Here is a 19319-nt window from a genome sequence, read left to right on the forward strand (position 1 = left end):
GTACAAATATATAACAATTAACCCCATCATTATGTACAATCATAATGCACTAATTAAAATATGGAAAATAAAAAATCAAAAGAAGTGCTGGGCTTGTGGCTCAGTGGTAGAGCGCTTGCCTAGCACGTGTGAGGCCCTGGGTTCTATCCTCAGCACCACATAAAAATAAATAAACAAAATAAAGATATTAAAAACAATCAAAAGAATATTATAAAGAAACTGAAAAGACAACATTCAAAATAAAATAAGAAAATAAGTGATAAGGGTTTACTGTGTTAGCTTTTCATCATTGTAAAAAATACCTGCGACGATCAATTTAAAAGAGAAAAGGTTGCTGGGGATGGTGATGCATTACTGTAACCCCAGTAATTCAGGAGGTTGAGGCAGGAGGATCACAAGTTTCAGAGCTCCCTCTGTCACTTAGTGAGACTGTGTCTGAAACATTTTTAAAAAGGGAGAGATATGGATGTAGCATGTATCTCAGTGGTCAAGGACTCTTGGATTCAATCCTCAGTAACAAAAAAAAAATGGGAAAAAATAAAATAGAGAAGGTTTATTTTGGCTCACAGTTTTAGATGTTTCAGTCTATGATCATTAAGGTCTATTGCTCTGGGCCTGTGGCAATACATCATGGTAAGAACATGTAGCAGACCAAAACTCTTCACTTCATGGCTGGGATACAACCAAACCAAACCAAACAAACAAAAAATAGTGGAAGAGTGAAAGATTGGTATCTCAGTATCCCTTTTAAGGGCACATATCCAGTGATCTAAATATCTTCCATTGAATCCCACTTCTTAAAGTTTTCACCCCCTCTGAATAGCATCTCATTGGGAACCAAGCCTTGGAGAACACTGAAAATCCACAGTGTAGCAAATATTCAGAATATATAAAGAATTCCTCCAGCTCAATAATAACAAAAATGAACAACCTATCTTACTTTACTTTGTGCTGCTATAAAAGAATACCCAAGAGTAGGTGAATTCTAAAAGCCAGAAATTTATTGGCTGAGAGTTGTGGAAGCTGAGAATTTCAATATTGAGAAGCCAGCATCTGGCAGGTGTCTTCTTGCTGCATCATCACATAGCAGAAGTAAGAGTATGAAAGAAAGATAAAAGAGGACTCAACTCACCCTCTTATAACAGACCCACTCCCACAATAACAGCACCAATTCTTTTATGAGGGCAGAGCCTTAATAGCCTCATTACCTCCCATTAGGTACCACCTCCCAGTGAATGCTTTTGCATTGGGGGTTAAGTTTCTCACACTTGCTTTTTTGGAGTTCACACTCAAACCACAGCATTCTACCATTTCCCTCAAAACTTACTTCCTGCTCACATGCAAAATATGTACATTCTATTCTGATATTCCCAAATGTTAACAGTCCAGCACCAACTCAGAAGTTCAAAAACCAGAGTCACATTTAAATCAGTTATGGGGCTAGCCGGGGATGGTAGTACACAGTTGTAATCCTAGAAACTAGGGAGGCTGAGGCAGGAGGATTGCAAGTTTGAAGCCAATCTGGGCAACTGAGTGTGACCTTGCCTTAAAATAAAAATTAAAAAGTCATGGGGGTGTAGCTCAGTTGTAGAGCACCGCTGGGGTCAGTGCCAAACACTGACACACACACACATATACATACACAATCAGATAGATTTGGGTGAGACTCAAGGCATGATTCATCCTGAGATAAATCCCCTCTAGCTATGAGCCTGTGGAATCAAACAAGTTATCTAGTTCCAAATTACAATGGTGGGACGGGCTCAGAACAGATATTCCTATTCCAAAAGAGAGCAATGAGAAAGAAGAAAAGGGTGGCAGGTCCAAATAAGTGTTCAAGAAGGCAAATGACCCCCCCTCTCCCCATCCCCCTCCCCCTCCTCCCCTCTCCCTCCCCTCCTCCTCCTCCTCCTCCTCCTCCTCCTCCTCCTCCTCCTCCTCCTCCTCCTCCTCCTCCTCTTCTTCTTCTTCTTCTTCTTCTTCTTCTTCTTCTCTCTCTCTCTCTCTCTCTCTCTCTCTCTCTCTTCCACCCACCCTTTCTCTGGTACTGGAGATTGAACCCAGGTATGCTCTACCACCAAACTACATCCCCAGTCATTTGGGGAGTGGTACCAGGGATTGAACCCACGGGCACTTAACCACTGAGCAACATCCCCAGCCCTTTTTATTTTTTATTTTTTTAAATTTTGCATAGAGTCTAAGTTGCTTAGGGCCTCACTAAGTTGCTGAGGTGAACTTGGAACTTGCAATCCTCCTGGCTAAGCTTCCTGAGCCACTGGAATTATAGGTGTGCAACACCATACCCAGAAACCAGTCATTTTTATTTTCTGTTTGAAATAAGGTCTCCCTAAATTGCCAAGGTTGGCCTTCAATTTGTGATTCTCCTGCCTTGACCTCCTGGATTGCTGGGATTATAGGTGTGAGCCACCATGCCCAGCACAACCAACCAAACATTAATACTCCAGAATTATATTTAACTTTGTGTGTTGCCTTCTAGACACATAGTGGTAGGAGTTGGGCCACAAGGCCTCAGGCTCCTTGCTCCCATAGCTTTGCTGGGCTCAGTCCCAACATCAGTTCTCACAGGGTGGACTCTTGTGCCTCTAATTCTCCCAGGCTGGTTTTGCATGTTGATAACTCCACAGTTCTCAAGTTTCTAAGCTGGCTCTGACCCCACTATTCTGTTTGGTATTGCCTTAGTTGGGGTTTTGTATAGCCACTCTGACACTCTGATAACTCTCTGTTTGGGCACCTAAGCTATCTGTAATATCCATTAGAATCTAGGCAGAGTTGTCATGGCCCCACAGCCTGAAAAATCTGTGTGTCTGCTGTTTGTACCTTACAAAGATGCAGCTCAAGTTGCACCTTGGACCCCTTGATCCACTCCTGGGGTGGCTGAGGGGCACTGCAGTAGAATTCAGGGAGCCGTATGTGAGGCATTGCACAGCATCACATGCTGAGGTCACATGGGTACCTGTCTTTAAATCTTGCCCTCACAGTTCTAGTTTGCCTTGAAGATCTCTGAGATGATTTTAGTTTTACTCTCTTCTTGTCATGATGAATAGAATCTGGCTTCCTTCTATCCATATTAAATCTCTTTAAGAAAACTAATCTTCATAGTTAGCAGCTTGCCACACTCTACTATCCTCTCCTGAAGTTACTTTTTTCATTCTTTACATGGCCAAGCTGAGAATTATACAAATTTTTATAATTCTCTTTCCTTTTTTGAGAGAGAGAGAGAGAGAGAGAGAGAATGAATTTTAATATTTATTTTTTAGTTTTCGGCGGACACAACATCTTTGTTTGTATGTGGTGCTGAGGATTGAACCTGGGCTGCACGCATGCCAGGGAGCGCGCTACTGCTTGAGCCACATCCCCAGCCCCTCTCTTTCCTTTTTAATTATAAAATTAAAACCTTACATCATTTGTCTCTTTAATTTTATTGTTTGCAGTTAAAATAAGCCCACAGCTCCTTCAGTATTGTGAGTAGAGGCTGCCATGGTGGCGCACACCTGTAATCCCAGCGGCTCAAGAGGCGGAGGCAGGAGGATTGTGAGTTCAGACCCAGCCTCAGCAATTTAGCGAGACACTAAGCAACTCAGTGAGACCCTGTTTCTAATAAAATACAAAATAGGGCTAGGGATGTGGCTCAGTGGTCGAGTGCCCCTGAGTTCAATCCCTGGTACCCTCTCACCTCAATATTGTGCTTGGAAATTTCTTCTACCAGATAAGATATCCTAGTTCATAATTCTTTTTTTTTTTTTTTTTTTTTTTCAGTACTGGGAATGGAACCCAGGAGCACTCTACTACTGAGCAACATCCTCTGCCTTTTTTTACATTTTATTTTTGTCTTTTAATTTTAAGACAAAGTCTCTGTAAATTTCTAAGGCTGGCCTTTAATTCACAATCCTTCTGTTTTAGCCTTTGGAGTTGCTGGGATTACAGGCATGCTCTACCATGCCCAGTTAGTTTATCATTCTTAAACTTTACTTCCCATGAAGCCCATAGGGATGGACACAACTCAACCAAATCCTTTGTCACTTTGTTACAAGAATGCATTTATTTCAGTTTCCATATTCCTCATTTCCTTCTGAGGCATCTGTTACATTGAAATTAAGTTTCCAACATGTGATTTTGAGGAAGCTCATTCAAACAATAGCATGGCCCAACTTTTAAAATAAACAAATGACTTAAATAGATGTTTATTTTTAAATTTTATTTATTTATTTAGTTTATAGTTGAGTGCATTTTGACACATTGTACACAAATGGAGTATAACTTCCCATTCCTCTGGCTGTACATGGTGCAGAGTCACTCCAGTAGTGTCATCAAACACGTATATAGGATAAGAATGTCTGTGTCATTCTACCGTACTTCCCAACCCCACAATCCCACCCCTTCTACATTTCTTCAAATAAAATATAAAATGTCAGGCTCCAACTTTTGGGGGCTTATGTTGACCAGGAAGGTCCAGCAACACTGTGATGGTACTCCTGGAGAGCGAGCAGTTCCTAAAGGAGCTGACCAGGCTCTCCCAGAACTGTTGGTTGTTGAGCAGCGTGTACATCACCTTGAAGAAGTACGATGGTCGAACTAAACCCGCACCAAGGAAGGGTTCTGTGGAGGGCATTGAGCCCTCAGACAACAAGTGTCTGTTGAGAGCAATGGATGGGAAAAAGAAGATCATCACAATGGTGAGCTCCAAAGAAGTGAATACGTTTCAGATGGCTTATTCAAACCAATTAAGAGCTAACATGGATGGGCTGAAGGAGAGACAAAAAGAGCAAAAGTAAGAAGAGCAAAGCAGCACAGGAGGCACTGAATCCCCTGCTTTTACCAAACCACTGAATTACTATATTTCCCTTTTTCTTATACTTTTGTTTATTAATTTAGGTTGCTGGTTCCCTCATTAACTATTTTCATGTGATATCAGGGTCATTTTGGAGAGAAGAACGATTGCAGTGTTTACAAGGTAATTGTGGTAAGAAACTAGTTTATTTCAGATCTGTGATGCATGGTTATAAATCCCTAAATTAATTTTTAAAGTCTCTGTAGTCATCCCTGTGAAGAGCAATGTATCATTAAACACCTATTTATCATATATATATATATATATATAGTCAATTAAGCACATATAAATATACTCAATATCATTGATCATTAGGGAACTGCAAACCCAGACCACAAGAAGATATTTCTTCACAACTACAAGGATGATTATAACCCAAAAAGAAAGGAGCATTGGTGAGGATGTGGAAAATTTGGAACATATTTGTGCATTATTGTTGGGATTATTGAATGGTATAGCTACTTTGGAAGATGATGTGATAGTTCCTAAAAAAATAAAAATGAAATTATTATATGATCTGATAAATTTTCTTCTATTTTCAAAATAATTGAAAAGACTATACACACATGGTCATAGAAACATTATTCATAATAGCCAAAGGAGAAACAAATTCAAGTGTCCATCAGTGGAATGAATTAAAAAACAAAATATAATATATACATAGGAAGGGATATTATTCAGCCTTAAAAGAGGAATTAAATTGTGACACATGCTACAACATGAATGAATCTTGAGCACCTTATGCTACATGAAATAGGCAGTCACAAAAAGACAAATACTGGATAAGGATGTAGCTCAGCTGTAGAACATTTGCTTATTATGTGTGAGGCCCTGGCTTCTATCCCCAGTACTGCAAAAAAAAAAAAAAAATTAAAGGAAAATACTGTATAATTACATTTATATGAGGTACCTAGAGTAGTTAAATCCATTGAGAAAGAAATAATAATGGTCTCTAGGAACTGGGAAAAGGGGAGTTATTTCATGGGTATAAAGATGAAAACATTTCTGGAGTTGGGCTGCACACTAATTTGAATATCCTTAACACTACTGAACTGTATACTAAAAGCTATTAAAATGGTATACTTTATGCATAGTTTTCCACAAGTGAAATAAAGAACAGTGTGGGTGGCACACACTTTTATAATCCCAGCAACTCAAGAGGCTGAGACAGGAAGATTGCAAGTTTGAGGCCAGCCTGAGCAACATAGTAAGACCCCGTCTCAAAAAACATATAAATAAAAAGAATAAATATTAAAACCTTAAAAGGAATGGCAAGTAAGTTATGGCAATATTATAGAGAAATTCTATCCCTGACAGACTTAGTGGTGCACATCTATAATCCCAGGAACTTGGGAGATTGAGGCAAGAGGATCACAAGTTCAAGGCTAGTCTTGGCAAATTAGTGAGACCCTGTTTCAAAATAAAAAAAATAAAAAGGAATGGGAATGTAAATCAGTAGTACAATGCTCCTGGGTTCAATCACACACACACATAAATAAGTAAATATATATATAAAGAAATATATGATAAAATACATTGTCGATGAGAACGTAAAATATTACAGCTGCTATAGAAAATAGTTTAACAGTTTCTCAAAATTTAACAAATTCTTATCATATAATATAGCAATCCTACTTCGTGGTATGTACCCCAAAGAATTATAAAAACAAACCCAAACAGATGTTTGCATGGCAATTCTCCATGCAGAATTATTCACAATAGACAAGATGTGGAAGTAACTCCAGTGTCCATTAAAAGATGAATGGATAAAGAAAATATAGTTTATATTGTATATATAATGGAATATTATTTACCCACCAAAAGAAGAAGTTCTGCAGGGTTGGGTGGCACACAACTATAATCTCAGCTACTCAGGAGGCTGGGGAGGAGGATCACAAGTTGGAGTCCAGACTGGGCAAACAGTCCAGACACTGTCTCAAAGTTTAAAAAGTGCTGGGGATGTAGTTTAGTGGTAAAGTCTCCTGGGTTCAATTCGTAATACCATCCACATAAAAAAGGAGTGAAGTTCTGATACATGATACAATATGATTGAGTCTTGAAAACATTATGCTAATGAAATAAGTCAGAAACAAAAGAGCAAATATTGTATGGTTCCACCTATATGAAATACCCAGAATAGGCAAATTCTTAGAGACAAGTATATTATAGGTTGTCAAGGGTGGAGTGAGGGGGAGGCAGGGAGTGGGGAGTTATTACTTAATGGTTACAGAGTTTCTGTCTGGGATGATGAAAAAGTTTCAGAAAGAGATAAGTGGTGATGGTTGCACAACACTATGAATCTAATTAATACCACTGAATAGAATGCTTAAAATAGTTAAATTGGAAAATATCATGCTACAGCTACAAAAATCCTACTGCTTTAATGATGTAATTTACTGTAATCATTTATAGGGCCTACTCCATGTTAGGTACTATTCTAGGTACTGGGGAATCAATAGTAAAGAACATTCTAGTGAGAGGAGTCAGATGAATCAAGAAACCTAGTTTTTACCCTCAGTATTGTTGTGGTCCTGACTGACACTTTGTCTTCTGTCCTCTGTGATCACTTTCTGAATCCTGACTTGGAGCGAACCTGGGTCCAGGCCCTGGAGACCTAGATAGTAGAAGTAGGTACTTCATAGTCCAGGACAATGGACATCCCCTCCCTTCTCTCTGCTCCCTAGGGTGCTGATTTTGCCTTCTCCTGAGCAGGTTTGAGCCTCAAACTTAAGAATTGCCTTGAAATAAGAGAGTCTAGGGCAGGCATGGGAAACCTAGATGTTTCCAATTCTTTACCATATTCCCTTAGTCCCTGGTGCCTCACTGCCTTGAGCTCTCCTTGACTTCATTCCTTGGTTGCATGGAGAGTTCTCAGAACTGTTCTTCCCTTGTTTTATGGTGAGATTTCTCTGATTGGTTTTCCATTCCCCACTCCCTCCCACCTTGAACTCTGTGGCCACAACTCCAAGACTCAACATGGACAAAATAATGGACCAATACAAGTCCCAGTTCAGTTATAAATTGGGTATTTGGTGACAAGGAGGGAAAAAAAGTCATTTACTCCTCAGTTTGGCAAACATTTAATAAGCCTTTATTTGTTCACAGTTGCTGGTAACATTGCTTCACAATGAAAATATGGTAATAACCATTTCTTGAATACCTATAGTGTACAGGACAGTTTCCAATGATTAACTCACTGAATTTTCATACAACCCTGTGTTGGGGCAGGAATTATCCCCACTTTTCAGCAGATAAGCTGAGGTTCAGACATGATTGAGGTCACTGAGGGTGCCTAAAACCCATAGACCATCCCACAGTTCATGTGTACCCTACAGAATCTGTGTACCATGCATTCTGCCAACACTTCACCTCAGAGTACTCCCTGCAACCCTCAGAATATACTGCATGCTTCACCCCAGGCTTCTCTTACATATCTTAAACCTCATATCTCCCTTACACAAACTGCCTATGTTTTTTTCCCCTGCACACCACAAAGAAACTGACATGCACATCCAAACAGAATTTACAAGGACACTGACACAACTTCCCCATCCCTAACACTTCACACACACACACACACACACACACACACACACAAATACACACACACACACACAAACTTTCATGGTGTGATAAGCCATGCCTTTCACCCCCCCACTCAAGTATGAATACATCTCTCAAGAATACACAGTCACAACTGTGTTCTAGCAACAAAACTGGACACTGAGATTTTTCACTCATTTTGCCATATGCCCCTCCCTATCTCCTTTCTCCCAGGACTTCCCTCTATTCATACCAAGATGTTTTCATTTCACTCATATACAGATGCCATACAGTCTCATATACATTAACAGCACCCACATAGGCCATACCCAGGGATTTACAATCCTCCACTGTCCTGTCTGTGTACCCAAACTGTGGCACTTAGAATCACATAGCAGAGGTGGCCGTGCAGACAAAACTAAAGAAAAGACTCTCTGATAGAGCTATGATTGCCTTCCACCTTCGTTTGTACCTTTCAATACTGGAGTTTTGTTCTTATGTTTTCCTTTATGGTAGGAGAGGTAGAACCACAAAAGCATCTCTTCTGTCCCCTGTTTTCTACGCATTCTTCCCAGGGGAAGGAGGAATTGGAGATGAGGGCAAAAAGTGATCTGGTATAGCAAAAACCTCCTGGATTCAGGTAAAGGCAAGGATGTGGGGGCCTTCTCCAGGAATCTAGGTTTAAGATTGACAATTGATTACTTATTCTACACCTGCCACTGCTTTTTCCATGGTCCCAAGAAAACAAGGGTATCAGGATCTTTCCTCACTGCCAATGTACCGTTAGGTTACTCCCTCCCTGACCCTGTGTTTCTATTTACCCCATATGTCAAAGAGAAACTAGTTATCTCTATCACCACAAGGAATGGTGAATGCAAAGGGGCTGTATCAGGCCTGGTCTAGGCTGAGAAATTTCTGTATGACTAAATTTTATCAAGGTTTCCCTTTGAGTTAGCGGCCCTCCAGGGGTTTGTATTACCATTTTAAGCCCAGAAATGAGTTGTCGAAGGTTTTGTGTAGTAGTGTGATGAGTAAGCTGGCAGGCTTTGTGGTCAAACTACCTGCACTTGAATCCTTGCTAGTTGTATTACCTAAGGCAAATTGCTAAAAGCGCTTTGACCTCAATAACTGCCATGGAAATGGTGCTCATGATGATATCTCTTTCACAGGGTTGTTTCACAGATTAAATGAGAGGATGCAAAGTGCCTGGTCCATTGAAAAGAATCAATGGATATTGATTGTATATATGAATAAACTAACAGATTTATTGGGCTTTGGATCACAGATCCAATAAATATCAGATGTAATACCTGCTACTCAAGTATGTGTTCCACCAAAATGTAAGCTTCACAAGGGCAAAGCTATCATGTCTGTTTTGTAAACTAAAGCTCCTAGAACAGTGCCTGGGACATAGTAAGTTCCCTTTTAAAAATCTGAATGAAGCTGGGCATGGTTGCCCATGCCTTAACCCCAGAGATCAGGAGGCTGAGGCTGGAGGATTGCAAATTCAAAGCCACCACCAGCAACTTAGCAAGGCCCTAAGCAACTTAGCAAGACCCGGTCTCAAAATAAATTTTAAAAATTAAAAATACATAAAATAAAAAGGGCTAGGAATGTGGCTTAGTGGTTAATTGCCCCTGGGTTCAATCTCTGGCGCATGTGTATGCACACACAAAGAATAAACGAGCAAATAAATTGATACTATATTCCAGGCACTGTGTTAGTTGTAAGGCAGCTGAGATGGAGTTGTAAGGCAGTAAGTTCTCACAGAACTTATAATCCAGTCAATAAATTGACATTCACACCAACAATTGAGCTTTTGCTGAATGCCATGAGGGAGGAGTGGAGGGTTCTATGAGAGTAACATGCAGAAGAAATTTTCTATTCTAGGAACCAAAAAAGAGTCTCCCAAAGTCAATGACTATCTGAGACCTTAGGAAGGAGTGATTTAGGTGATAAGTAAGGAAAGTATTAAAGAACCTGGACTGTTCAAAGATCAGAAAAATGATCAGTGTGGCTAGATTGTGGTGAGAAAAGGAATGAATAAAAGGAGCTGGAATTGAAAAGAAAGATTCCAGTTCATGTGGGCCCTTGCATGCCATGGCAAAGAATTTGGTTTGTGGTCATAATGTGATAGGATGACACTGGAAGTTTTTAAGCAGAGAAATGACATGACCTGTGCTTTCTGAAGGTACTTCTGGCTTCCTTGTGAAGAATGGGTTGTAGGGTAGAAAGGCAGAACAAGGAAGACCTATTAGGAAGCTAAAGCAGTTGTCCAAGTGAGAGATGATAAAGATTTTAAACTGATTGGTGGGAAGTAAATGAAGAGATGAGGATGTATTTGGGTATATTATGAGTGGAGCAGGACTTGCTGATAGATTGGAAGGGGAAGAAGTAATAGAGAAAGAGAAGGCAGTTGGGCACAGGGGTGCATGCTTATAATCCCAGCTACTCAGGAGACAAAGGCTGATGAATCATAATTTCAAGGTTATCCTGGGAAATTTAGCAAAACCTCGATTCAAAAATTTAAAAAATGAAAATGAAAAATGTGATATAGCTCAGTGGTAAGGCATCCCTGGATTCAGTCCCCAGTACCAATAAATAAATAGGTTAATTAATTAATTAATTAACTAAAAAACAAGAGAAAGAGAAGTCAAAGACAACTGAGATTTTTGGCTTGCTATCTGGATAGATGGTGGATACATATATATGTATACATACATGTATATATATATAGATATATGTATATTATCTATATATGTGTATATGTATATATGTAGATATATGTACATCTACATATATACATATGCTGGGAGCCATCAGCCAAGTAGGTATGACAATCTCCTTGCCAGCTTACTCCCATGCTGTCTAGTGGAAGGACTTCTGAAAGGTGACCTTGCTCAAGGACCAGGGCGGTTTAGCATAATAGGAGATTAGGGTGTTCCCCCTTTAGAATAGGGCGTATCCTGCTGCTGAGTTCCTCTTGAGTGCTTAGGGTCAGACAGTATTTTTGGGAGACAGAAGCCCATGTGGAGTGGATTTGGGAGAAGTGGATTTGGGCAGAGAACGTGGATTCCCCCAGAACGTGTTTGTAGACGGCCGGTGTGAGTTCGGGAATAAAGAATTGCTGTTTGAATCTACAAGCTGTGTGGAGACTCGTGATTTGTGCCCAGCCAGAGACTGCGGCTTCCAAGTTTAGAACCTGGGTCGTAGGGAGAATTCTGAAGTTCCTTTCTGTGTAGCTGTAGAGTGCTCAGAGAACATCCAAATTGCCTTGTTTCCCCTCCTCTAAGGTTTGTCCCTGGCAGGGTCCCAGTTAGGGTAAATCCAGCCTTCCCTCCTAATCATCTCCCCTCTGGGCTGGGAAGGAGGCCCTTTCTTCTTGGGCCTCCCTTCCGATTTCCCTAGCCTGTGCAGTGAGACCTTCTTCATAGTATTTGAATCAGAGGAAACAGATAGACTGAGGAAGTGTAGAAAAAACAGGCCGCCTGGGCTCTGAGAGCCAATGTAAACACTCGGTGGTTTCCTGTTGTTGCAGCCCAAAGCGTCCCATGACATCATTCCTGGCCTTTCCAGAACACACCGGCTCAGCCCGGCCTGCCAACCTACCCAGAGCTAAGTGGCAGTCACCCCCTTCTCCACCAGGGTTAGATCCTCCGGAACTGAGAAACTTCTCCAGGACAACTATGCCCCACCTGCCCAGCCAGCCACTTAGGCCTTTCTAGCCCTATAAGGCATTAGAGGCTGCAGACCGGACATGCTGTCCCACTTCCCAGAGACCCAAAAGCTTATGGGTCAGAGAAAGATTTCCCAAACCGGAAAAATAATTTTACTTCTCTTAATGGAGATTTGGAGTCAGGGGAGAGGGAGAGAGTGTGACACACAGCTTCAGAGTAGGCCCTAAATGCTTCCTCCCCTTAGCATTCCACCTAAAGGCCCACTGCTTTATGTTCCCAGTGTTGGTCAGAAATTCTCACAAACAGAACTGTAAAGGTTCTTTCATGACCTTGTAGCCTGATCTTTCCATGGGGCAGGTGAGAGTGCTGAGACCCAGAGAGGGAAAGGGACTGGACTCAATCCCACAGTTGATTGGAGCAGTATAAGCCATCTACTGCCAGAGGTCTGAATCTGAATCATCCCAAAGCAGGATGATATAGTTGCAAGAGTTATTGACAGGATATTCAGAAACTGGGGTTTGAGCTCTAATTCCTCTATGAGAGCTTGGATAAATTCTTTCTCTCTGGGCCTTGGTTTAAACAGCTATAATTCAATTCAAAATAACAAAGATTTATTGAGAGCCTAGTATGGTGGTAGAGCTGGTGGCTACTGGGGATGAGAGGAAAGCATGATGAAAACACTCCCTAATTCACAGATTGAAATGGAAAGGAAATGAAAGAGATGGTATGAATTCTATAAGAGACCTAGAGCCTGTGTGGATCCCATGCCTCGGTCTGCAAGTAGAATCAAATCATAATCAGACATGTAGGGTCCTTTGGGGCTTCAGCCCCCTGCAGGCTCCCTTCACAAGGCAGCCGTGTTCTCACTGGGCCAGAGTTTTGCTTGAAAAAACAAAAACAAAAACAAAAACAAAACAAAACAAAAAACCCTCCCCAGTTCCGGTTTCATTTAGCTGGGTAGATTTGCATAGAGAAATAGCGAGGTCCTAAATTATTGTCTGGAAAATCAAGCCAAACGCATTATGGTAATTCCTGCAGCCAGCAGTAATTGGATTTGGAGCCGTAGCTGTGCCATGGAGCACAGACAATTCGAAATAGCTCTTTTAACCAATCAAATTCATCACAGCCTAGATTAGCAAACAGAATTCAGAGACACGTTTGGGGGAAAAGGATGCTTATTCTGGCACCTAAAGATGCACAAGGCAATGTGAAGTCATTCCTTTAGCCAATCAATTTAACCGCAGCGTGGATTAGGCAAAACACGCACACAGCAAGGTACAGACGCATTTAGACGCTTGGAGACGCACATCCATACGCAGATGCATACGCAGGAGGCTGCACGCGCACATTGGAAGACACACAAAATAACGCACACACATACTCTCTGAGCAGCAGACACACGGAAAACACACACACACACACACACACACACACACACACACACACACACACACATTCCAATCAGAAGCTGGGAAAAGACAGCTAGTTGTCTGGGAGTTGGGGGCAGTACGTTATGACACCTTGCTCATCTCTCTCCTTCCTACCCCATCTATGGTACTAATTAAAGATTTAGAGTATTTTATCTACAGAAGCCTTAGAAAGTCACCTCTCCACGTCTCAGCATCCATACCCACCCCCACCCCACCACATTAGATTCTTATTACCTGTCGCCTGGACTACAACAAAGATCTTTTATCAGGGCTCCTGATGTCAGTATCTTTCCTCTAATCCATCTTCAATTGAGTTGCCTGCCAGAGGAAAACTTTTTACAGCTCAGCCTTATTCTTGTCTCATCCCTGTTCAAAATCCTCCCCTTCCTTCCTACTGACAGCACAAGCCAACCCAGATACCTGACATTCATAGGGTGACCAAAACCTGGGGCTCCCGTGCTCCTTTTCTTGCTCCTTCCCCTTCAGAGGGCAAATTGCACCTTGCCCAGCTCTCTATAGGTGCCCAGTCACAGCTCTCCTGTTCCCTGTAGTATTCCCTTGAGCAAGAACACTTCCTTCTGTATCTATAAAAATTTTACCCACTTTAGATTTTCCTGTATTTTTAATTTTTAAAGAAGGATAACTACATGTTGCCATTTGAAAATTGTTTGATGTTTTCATCCTTCAAGGACCTACCCCCAAATTACTTTCTCCTTGAAGTCTTCTACTAATTTCTGTAAAACATTGTGTTGTAGAACTGAACTTACCCCAGTCAGCCTTAACAGGAATGGATGTTTTTGTCCTCAGGGGAGAGTTAATGGGGAGATGAGGACAGTACTCCTCTGATGCTAGTGCTTCCTCTGGGGCAGACATTGTGCATTGCCTGAAGTCCTACAAAGAAACACTGACAAACTCCAGGCCTCTGGAATCTCAGGCCAACCTGTATTAAGCTACCTTATTCTAGTCATAGGTTTGAGTTTCCATACCGCCATGAGGTTGCTGTGTGAGTATGAATAAGTGTCAAACCCTCTCTGGCCTTGATTTTTAAATCCTTTCAGTTCTGGTTTCCATTATTTCAAGATATAGGATTTTATGCAGCTTCTGTCAGAAGGCCTCTGGGGACTTGGTATATTTCTCTCTCTCTCTCTCTCTCTCTCTCTCTCCCCCTCCCCTCCCTCCTTCCCTCTCCACTTTTTCCCTTCTCCCTACTCTCTGTCTTCCCTTCTCCCATTTCTGTTTCCTTCTTTCTTCTATCTCTCCCTCTCTCTGTCCCTGTCTTCCTGTTTTGTCTCTTTCTCTTCCTATTTTCTGTCTTTGTCCTTTAGCTTTTTGCCTCCCACAGTCTTTCCTTCTTGACCTCTTGTCTCTCCCCCCTCTGTCTCTCTGCCTATTTATGCTTTTCTCTTTTTAAAAAAAATCTTAATATCTATTTTTTAGTTATAACTGGACACAACATATTTATTTTATTTATTTATTTTCATGTGGTGCTGAGGATCAAACCCAGGGCCTTGCACGTGCTAGATGAGTGCTCTACTGCTGAGCCACAACCCCAGCCCCTATGCTTTTCTTTGTTTCCATCTCTCTGATCCATCCTCAACCCTAGAATATGACTGAATGACTTTGACTGAATGGCTTCCCATCCAAAATAATTCTGGTGCTTCCTGAATATTGTTGGTAAGCACAAGTAGAAGTGGGGTCTTTCTGAGGTCTTCAAGAAGTTCAAGTCCTCTGCCTCTGAGGAATGGTTCACAGAGCTAAGGAAGAAGGTAGCAGGAAGAAGTGTCCCATAGCAGAGCCTGTTAGCTCCTACCCTCCAGTCTTTCACCCAAGAAAAGGGCACTGCCTACAGATCACAAATTGTCTTCATCTCCTAAATGATCTAGTCCAATGATTCTTAGCAACTATATTCCTACTTCTCCGCATACCTCATCATTTTGCAGATGCAAAACTAGGTCCACAAAGAAAGGACTAATCTATTGCTATACAGTCAAGTAATTGAAGAACTGAAATGAGAATGCTGATCTCCTGACTCTTAATCAAGTGCTCTGAAAAAAAAATATAAAATTGGTTCAATGCCTCCAGCTGAAAGGCATTGTCGAGGTCACTTTGCCAAGAGAAGAAGAGAAAACTGAGGATGGCCACTGGGTGTGGTGGTGACCTAATCAATATGTAGATTGTGATACTTAAGGACAGAATCTGAGTCTCCTTTGTCTCCAATTAAATCTCAACCCAGTGTCTGGCCCCAGCCAAGTGATTAATAGATGAGAGAGAGCAATGCCAGGAGGTACTTGGGGGACATTGATGCCTCTTCTGGGGCTCTGGGTATTTATGCAGAACACTCCAGAAACTTGGAAATCAAAGGATCAAGGGATTTAATCAGTCTCTTCTAAACTTGCTCAAACGCCCCCTCACCCCCACCCTGGCCATAAATCATTTTCTTTTTTATAAAAGAAGGGGTAATGGTGTATGCCTCATCTGGCTCCCTGGGGCTTGGGGAAGTAGCAGTGAAAAAAAAAGATAGGAAAGAGCTTTGACAAAAACAAGACAGCGCTCTGCAAATGTGATGGCTGGGTGCTATGGTGATGTCCCAGCTAGCAATTATGTTCTCTGCAGCGCGACTGTGGGCGCCGAATGAGTCATCCTCTCACTCTCAAAGCCGGGAGGCCTTGAAAGGGGAGAAATGAGGTGAGCCTTTTGTTGAGAGTTTGTTTTTTTTTCTTTTTCCTGTGGAGGGGGTGCAGAAGAGGGGTAGGCAGACACCTCACTACACAGTCACATATTCAAACTGTGCTCCATATTCCAGCTTCTTGATAACAAAAGGGCTTAAGTAAGGACCCCACCCCCACCTCTGCTATTTAATTCTGCGATTTGGAGTGGGGGAGGTCTCTAAGTCATTGGGGTATCTGGAAGACCAGAAAGCAGAGTCCCAATTTCTGTTGATTCCCAGTTCTAACAGCCAGCCTTGGTCTATACTTCTGTCACTAGTTTACTGTGACTTCAAGCAAATGAAAATCCCTCTCTGACCCTTATCATCTGCAAAAGACAGCATGAACTAGATGCCTAATGTTATGTTTCAAGACTCCTGGACTAGGATTCAGAAGACCTGGGTTCAAGTTTTATCTCTGTCACAATTTTATAATCTTAGACTATTTATTTTCTGGGCCTCAGTTTCCACAACTATAAAAAAGAGGCATTTGGATTTGATGCTTAGCAGTGTGTGCCAAGAGTTTTGAACTGGGATTCAGGAAATCTGGGTTTTCACCCTAACTGCCACAGAGTGAATCATTGTCTGAATTTAGACTGTTTCACCCCTTCTCAGGGCCTCAGTTTCTCTTTTTATTATAAGGGGAGCTGAAATAAGTTATTTAAACACACACTTTGATGCAGAGAGCTTGTGGTTCTAGAATGTTACAAGCACTCAAAAGGAAGTGAAGGGAGGGAGAGGCCACACCCAAAATAATTTCTCATAAACTGGCCATGGTTGCCCTCTATCGGTCTAAGCTGAAAGTACAGGCTGAAGTAGACAACACGCTGAGGCAACTGTTAAAGAGCTGAGGCAGGAGGAAGACAGAGAAGACAACTGTGTGCTTCACTAGATAGGGCCAGACATAGGATGGGGTTAGCCCACAAACTTTTCAGTCTCTACTAATGAAAGAGATCCAGATGAGAAGCATGTGCTTGGCATCTGACCCTTCTCACCAGACACAAGAAATAGGAGGATTTCCAGGGCTATGTGGACAGTAGGGCCAGTGGGGTCTCTGCCATGGGCAAAGTGGGCAGGTTAAGGGGGATGAGGACAAATATTTGGGGTGGAGTGTGACTGAATTGTGAGAATGGTTCAGGGAACAAGTTAGCTCATGGCTGAGGAGTTTTCACATGTGAGGAAAGAACTCTTCTTTACATATGGCAGGATCTACTCAAATTAAAGGTATGTTTTAGCATTCCCATTGTTTTACCCAGCGTTCAGTTGATGTGACAAAATATCTGAGATAATCAATTTAGAAAGGAGGAAAGTTAATTTGGGCTCACAGTATTGGCGGTTTCAGTCTATGGTCATTTGGCTCATTTCTTTTGGTCCTATGGTAGCTCTGTACATCATGATGGGAACATGTGGCCAAATAAGTTGCTCACTTCATGGTGGCCAGGAAGTGGGAGAGGAGAGAGGAGAGGTTGAGGTTCCCAAATTCCCTTCAAAACATGCTTCCAATGACCTAACTTTCCTCCACTAAGTCCTACCTCTTAAAAGTTCTACTACCTCCTCCACCACAGGCTGATGACCAAGCCTTTAACACCTTGGCCTTTGGGAGACACTTATCTAAACTATAACACCCATCTTGTCCCTGCCCTCCTCAGAAGAAGGGCAATTCATATCTGAGGAGAAGAGGTGACTTTAGTATTGGAGTGAGAACTTAATCATGAGAAGAGACAAAATACTGGGACATTCTCAGTATTCAGAAAAGGCCTTAAGTTCTAGGGGATTTGAGGGCATTATGTGCTGGAGGCTCAGGATGGATTCAGATATAGAGTTCTGTCATAGAAACAAGCACAAACTAAGCTTTTCATCGCTGTCATTTTATAGTGTTTCATAATAGAAGTACCAGGCAGGCCATGAATCTTTGTGCTGTCCTCTCCCTTCCCTTTTAGTTAATGTCTTGACTGTCCAGGCAAGATGCAAGGGGGAAAATAACAGGAAATAGTCTTTCTTCCTGTGTGGCAGGGTGATTGCAACTCTATTTCTGCTCCTGACTCGGTATATAAACCATGTCAGTATATAAACCCAGCTTCTCTGTGAGCCTCAGCCCCCCCACCCCAATTAGGAGGGTATTGGTCTTGATGAGATTCCAGGTTTTTCCCTGGAATCTACCTAACATTCTACGTGATTCTTTTTATAGTGTGCCATGGCATTTAATGCTCTTCTCTCCCTACTTTAACATCCCACTTTTCTCACTCAAGCTGTCAAGATTCTGTGCAGCATCCCAGCCTCAATTCCATCCCTTCATCCACCACCACCATTTCCACTACCTGAAACAGGGTGTAGTCTTGCTTAATTTTATTGCAAATTCTAATCATTTACCTATGATGCTAGTGAGTTAATAAAGATTGATGCATAATTCTCTGAGGTCACAGAACTCCCAGCTCTGTCACTTTTTCCCTTGGGGAAAAATTACCTCAATATCTAGACTTTATTTTTCCTATCTGTACCTTAAGGGTAGTGGACTAGAACAGTCGCTGAAAGCTGCAAATTGCTCCAGCATCTTCTACTTCCAGGCAGTAAGAATATAAATATTGTCTTTGATGTTTTTCCATGATTCTGGTTCTCTTTCAGTGCTCCTAATATGGAAACCCCTCCCCTAACAACCTCCCACCTTGTATAAGTACCCAGGGTTTCTAGAAGCATGCCCTAAAGAAGATATCCAAGCTTCTATTCCTCAACTCCTGGACCTGTTTTCTTCCCTTCTCCAACCTGTTCCTAATATAAACAAAAAGTTTTTCCTCTCCCAGTCAAGGTATCTGTGACTAATAACAGTTTATTGTAAGGACCAGACACATGGAAGGCAGCAAACTGATTTTTAAAAGAATATTTTTTAGTTGTTGATAGACCTTTATTATATTTATTTATTTTATGTAGTGCTGAGGATTGAACCCAGTGCCTCACACATGCTAGGTAAGTGCTCTACCACTGAGCTACAGCCTCAGCCCAGCAAACTGCTTTTTATCCTATCAAATAATTTGCCTAAATGTTCTTGTCATTTATTGTACCACTCCACCCCTGCTGATACCCGCATGCCTCCCCCAGAAAAAGCACAGACAACCATGGAA

The 19319-nt window shown here is 41.6% G+C and overlaps 1 pseudogene; it reads left to right on the top strand.

The window, feature by feature from the left end:
- The first annotated feature begins 4484 nt into the window (after positions 1 to 4484).
- On the top strand, positions 4485 to 4793 carry LOC143639484 (signal recognition particle 14 kDa protein pseudogene; annotated as a pseudogene).
- Positions 4794 to 19319: the final 14526 nt, after the last annotated feature.

The sequence above is a fragment of the Callospermophilus lateralis genome, chromosome X, assembly GCF_048772815.1.
Source record: "Callospermophilus lateralis isolate mCalLat2 chromosome X, mCalLat2.hap1, whole genome shotgun sequence".
NCBI classification, from domain to species: Eukaryota; Metazoa; Chordata; class Mammalia; order Rodentia; family Sciuridae; genus Callospermophilus; species Callospermophilus lateralis.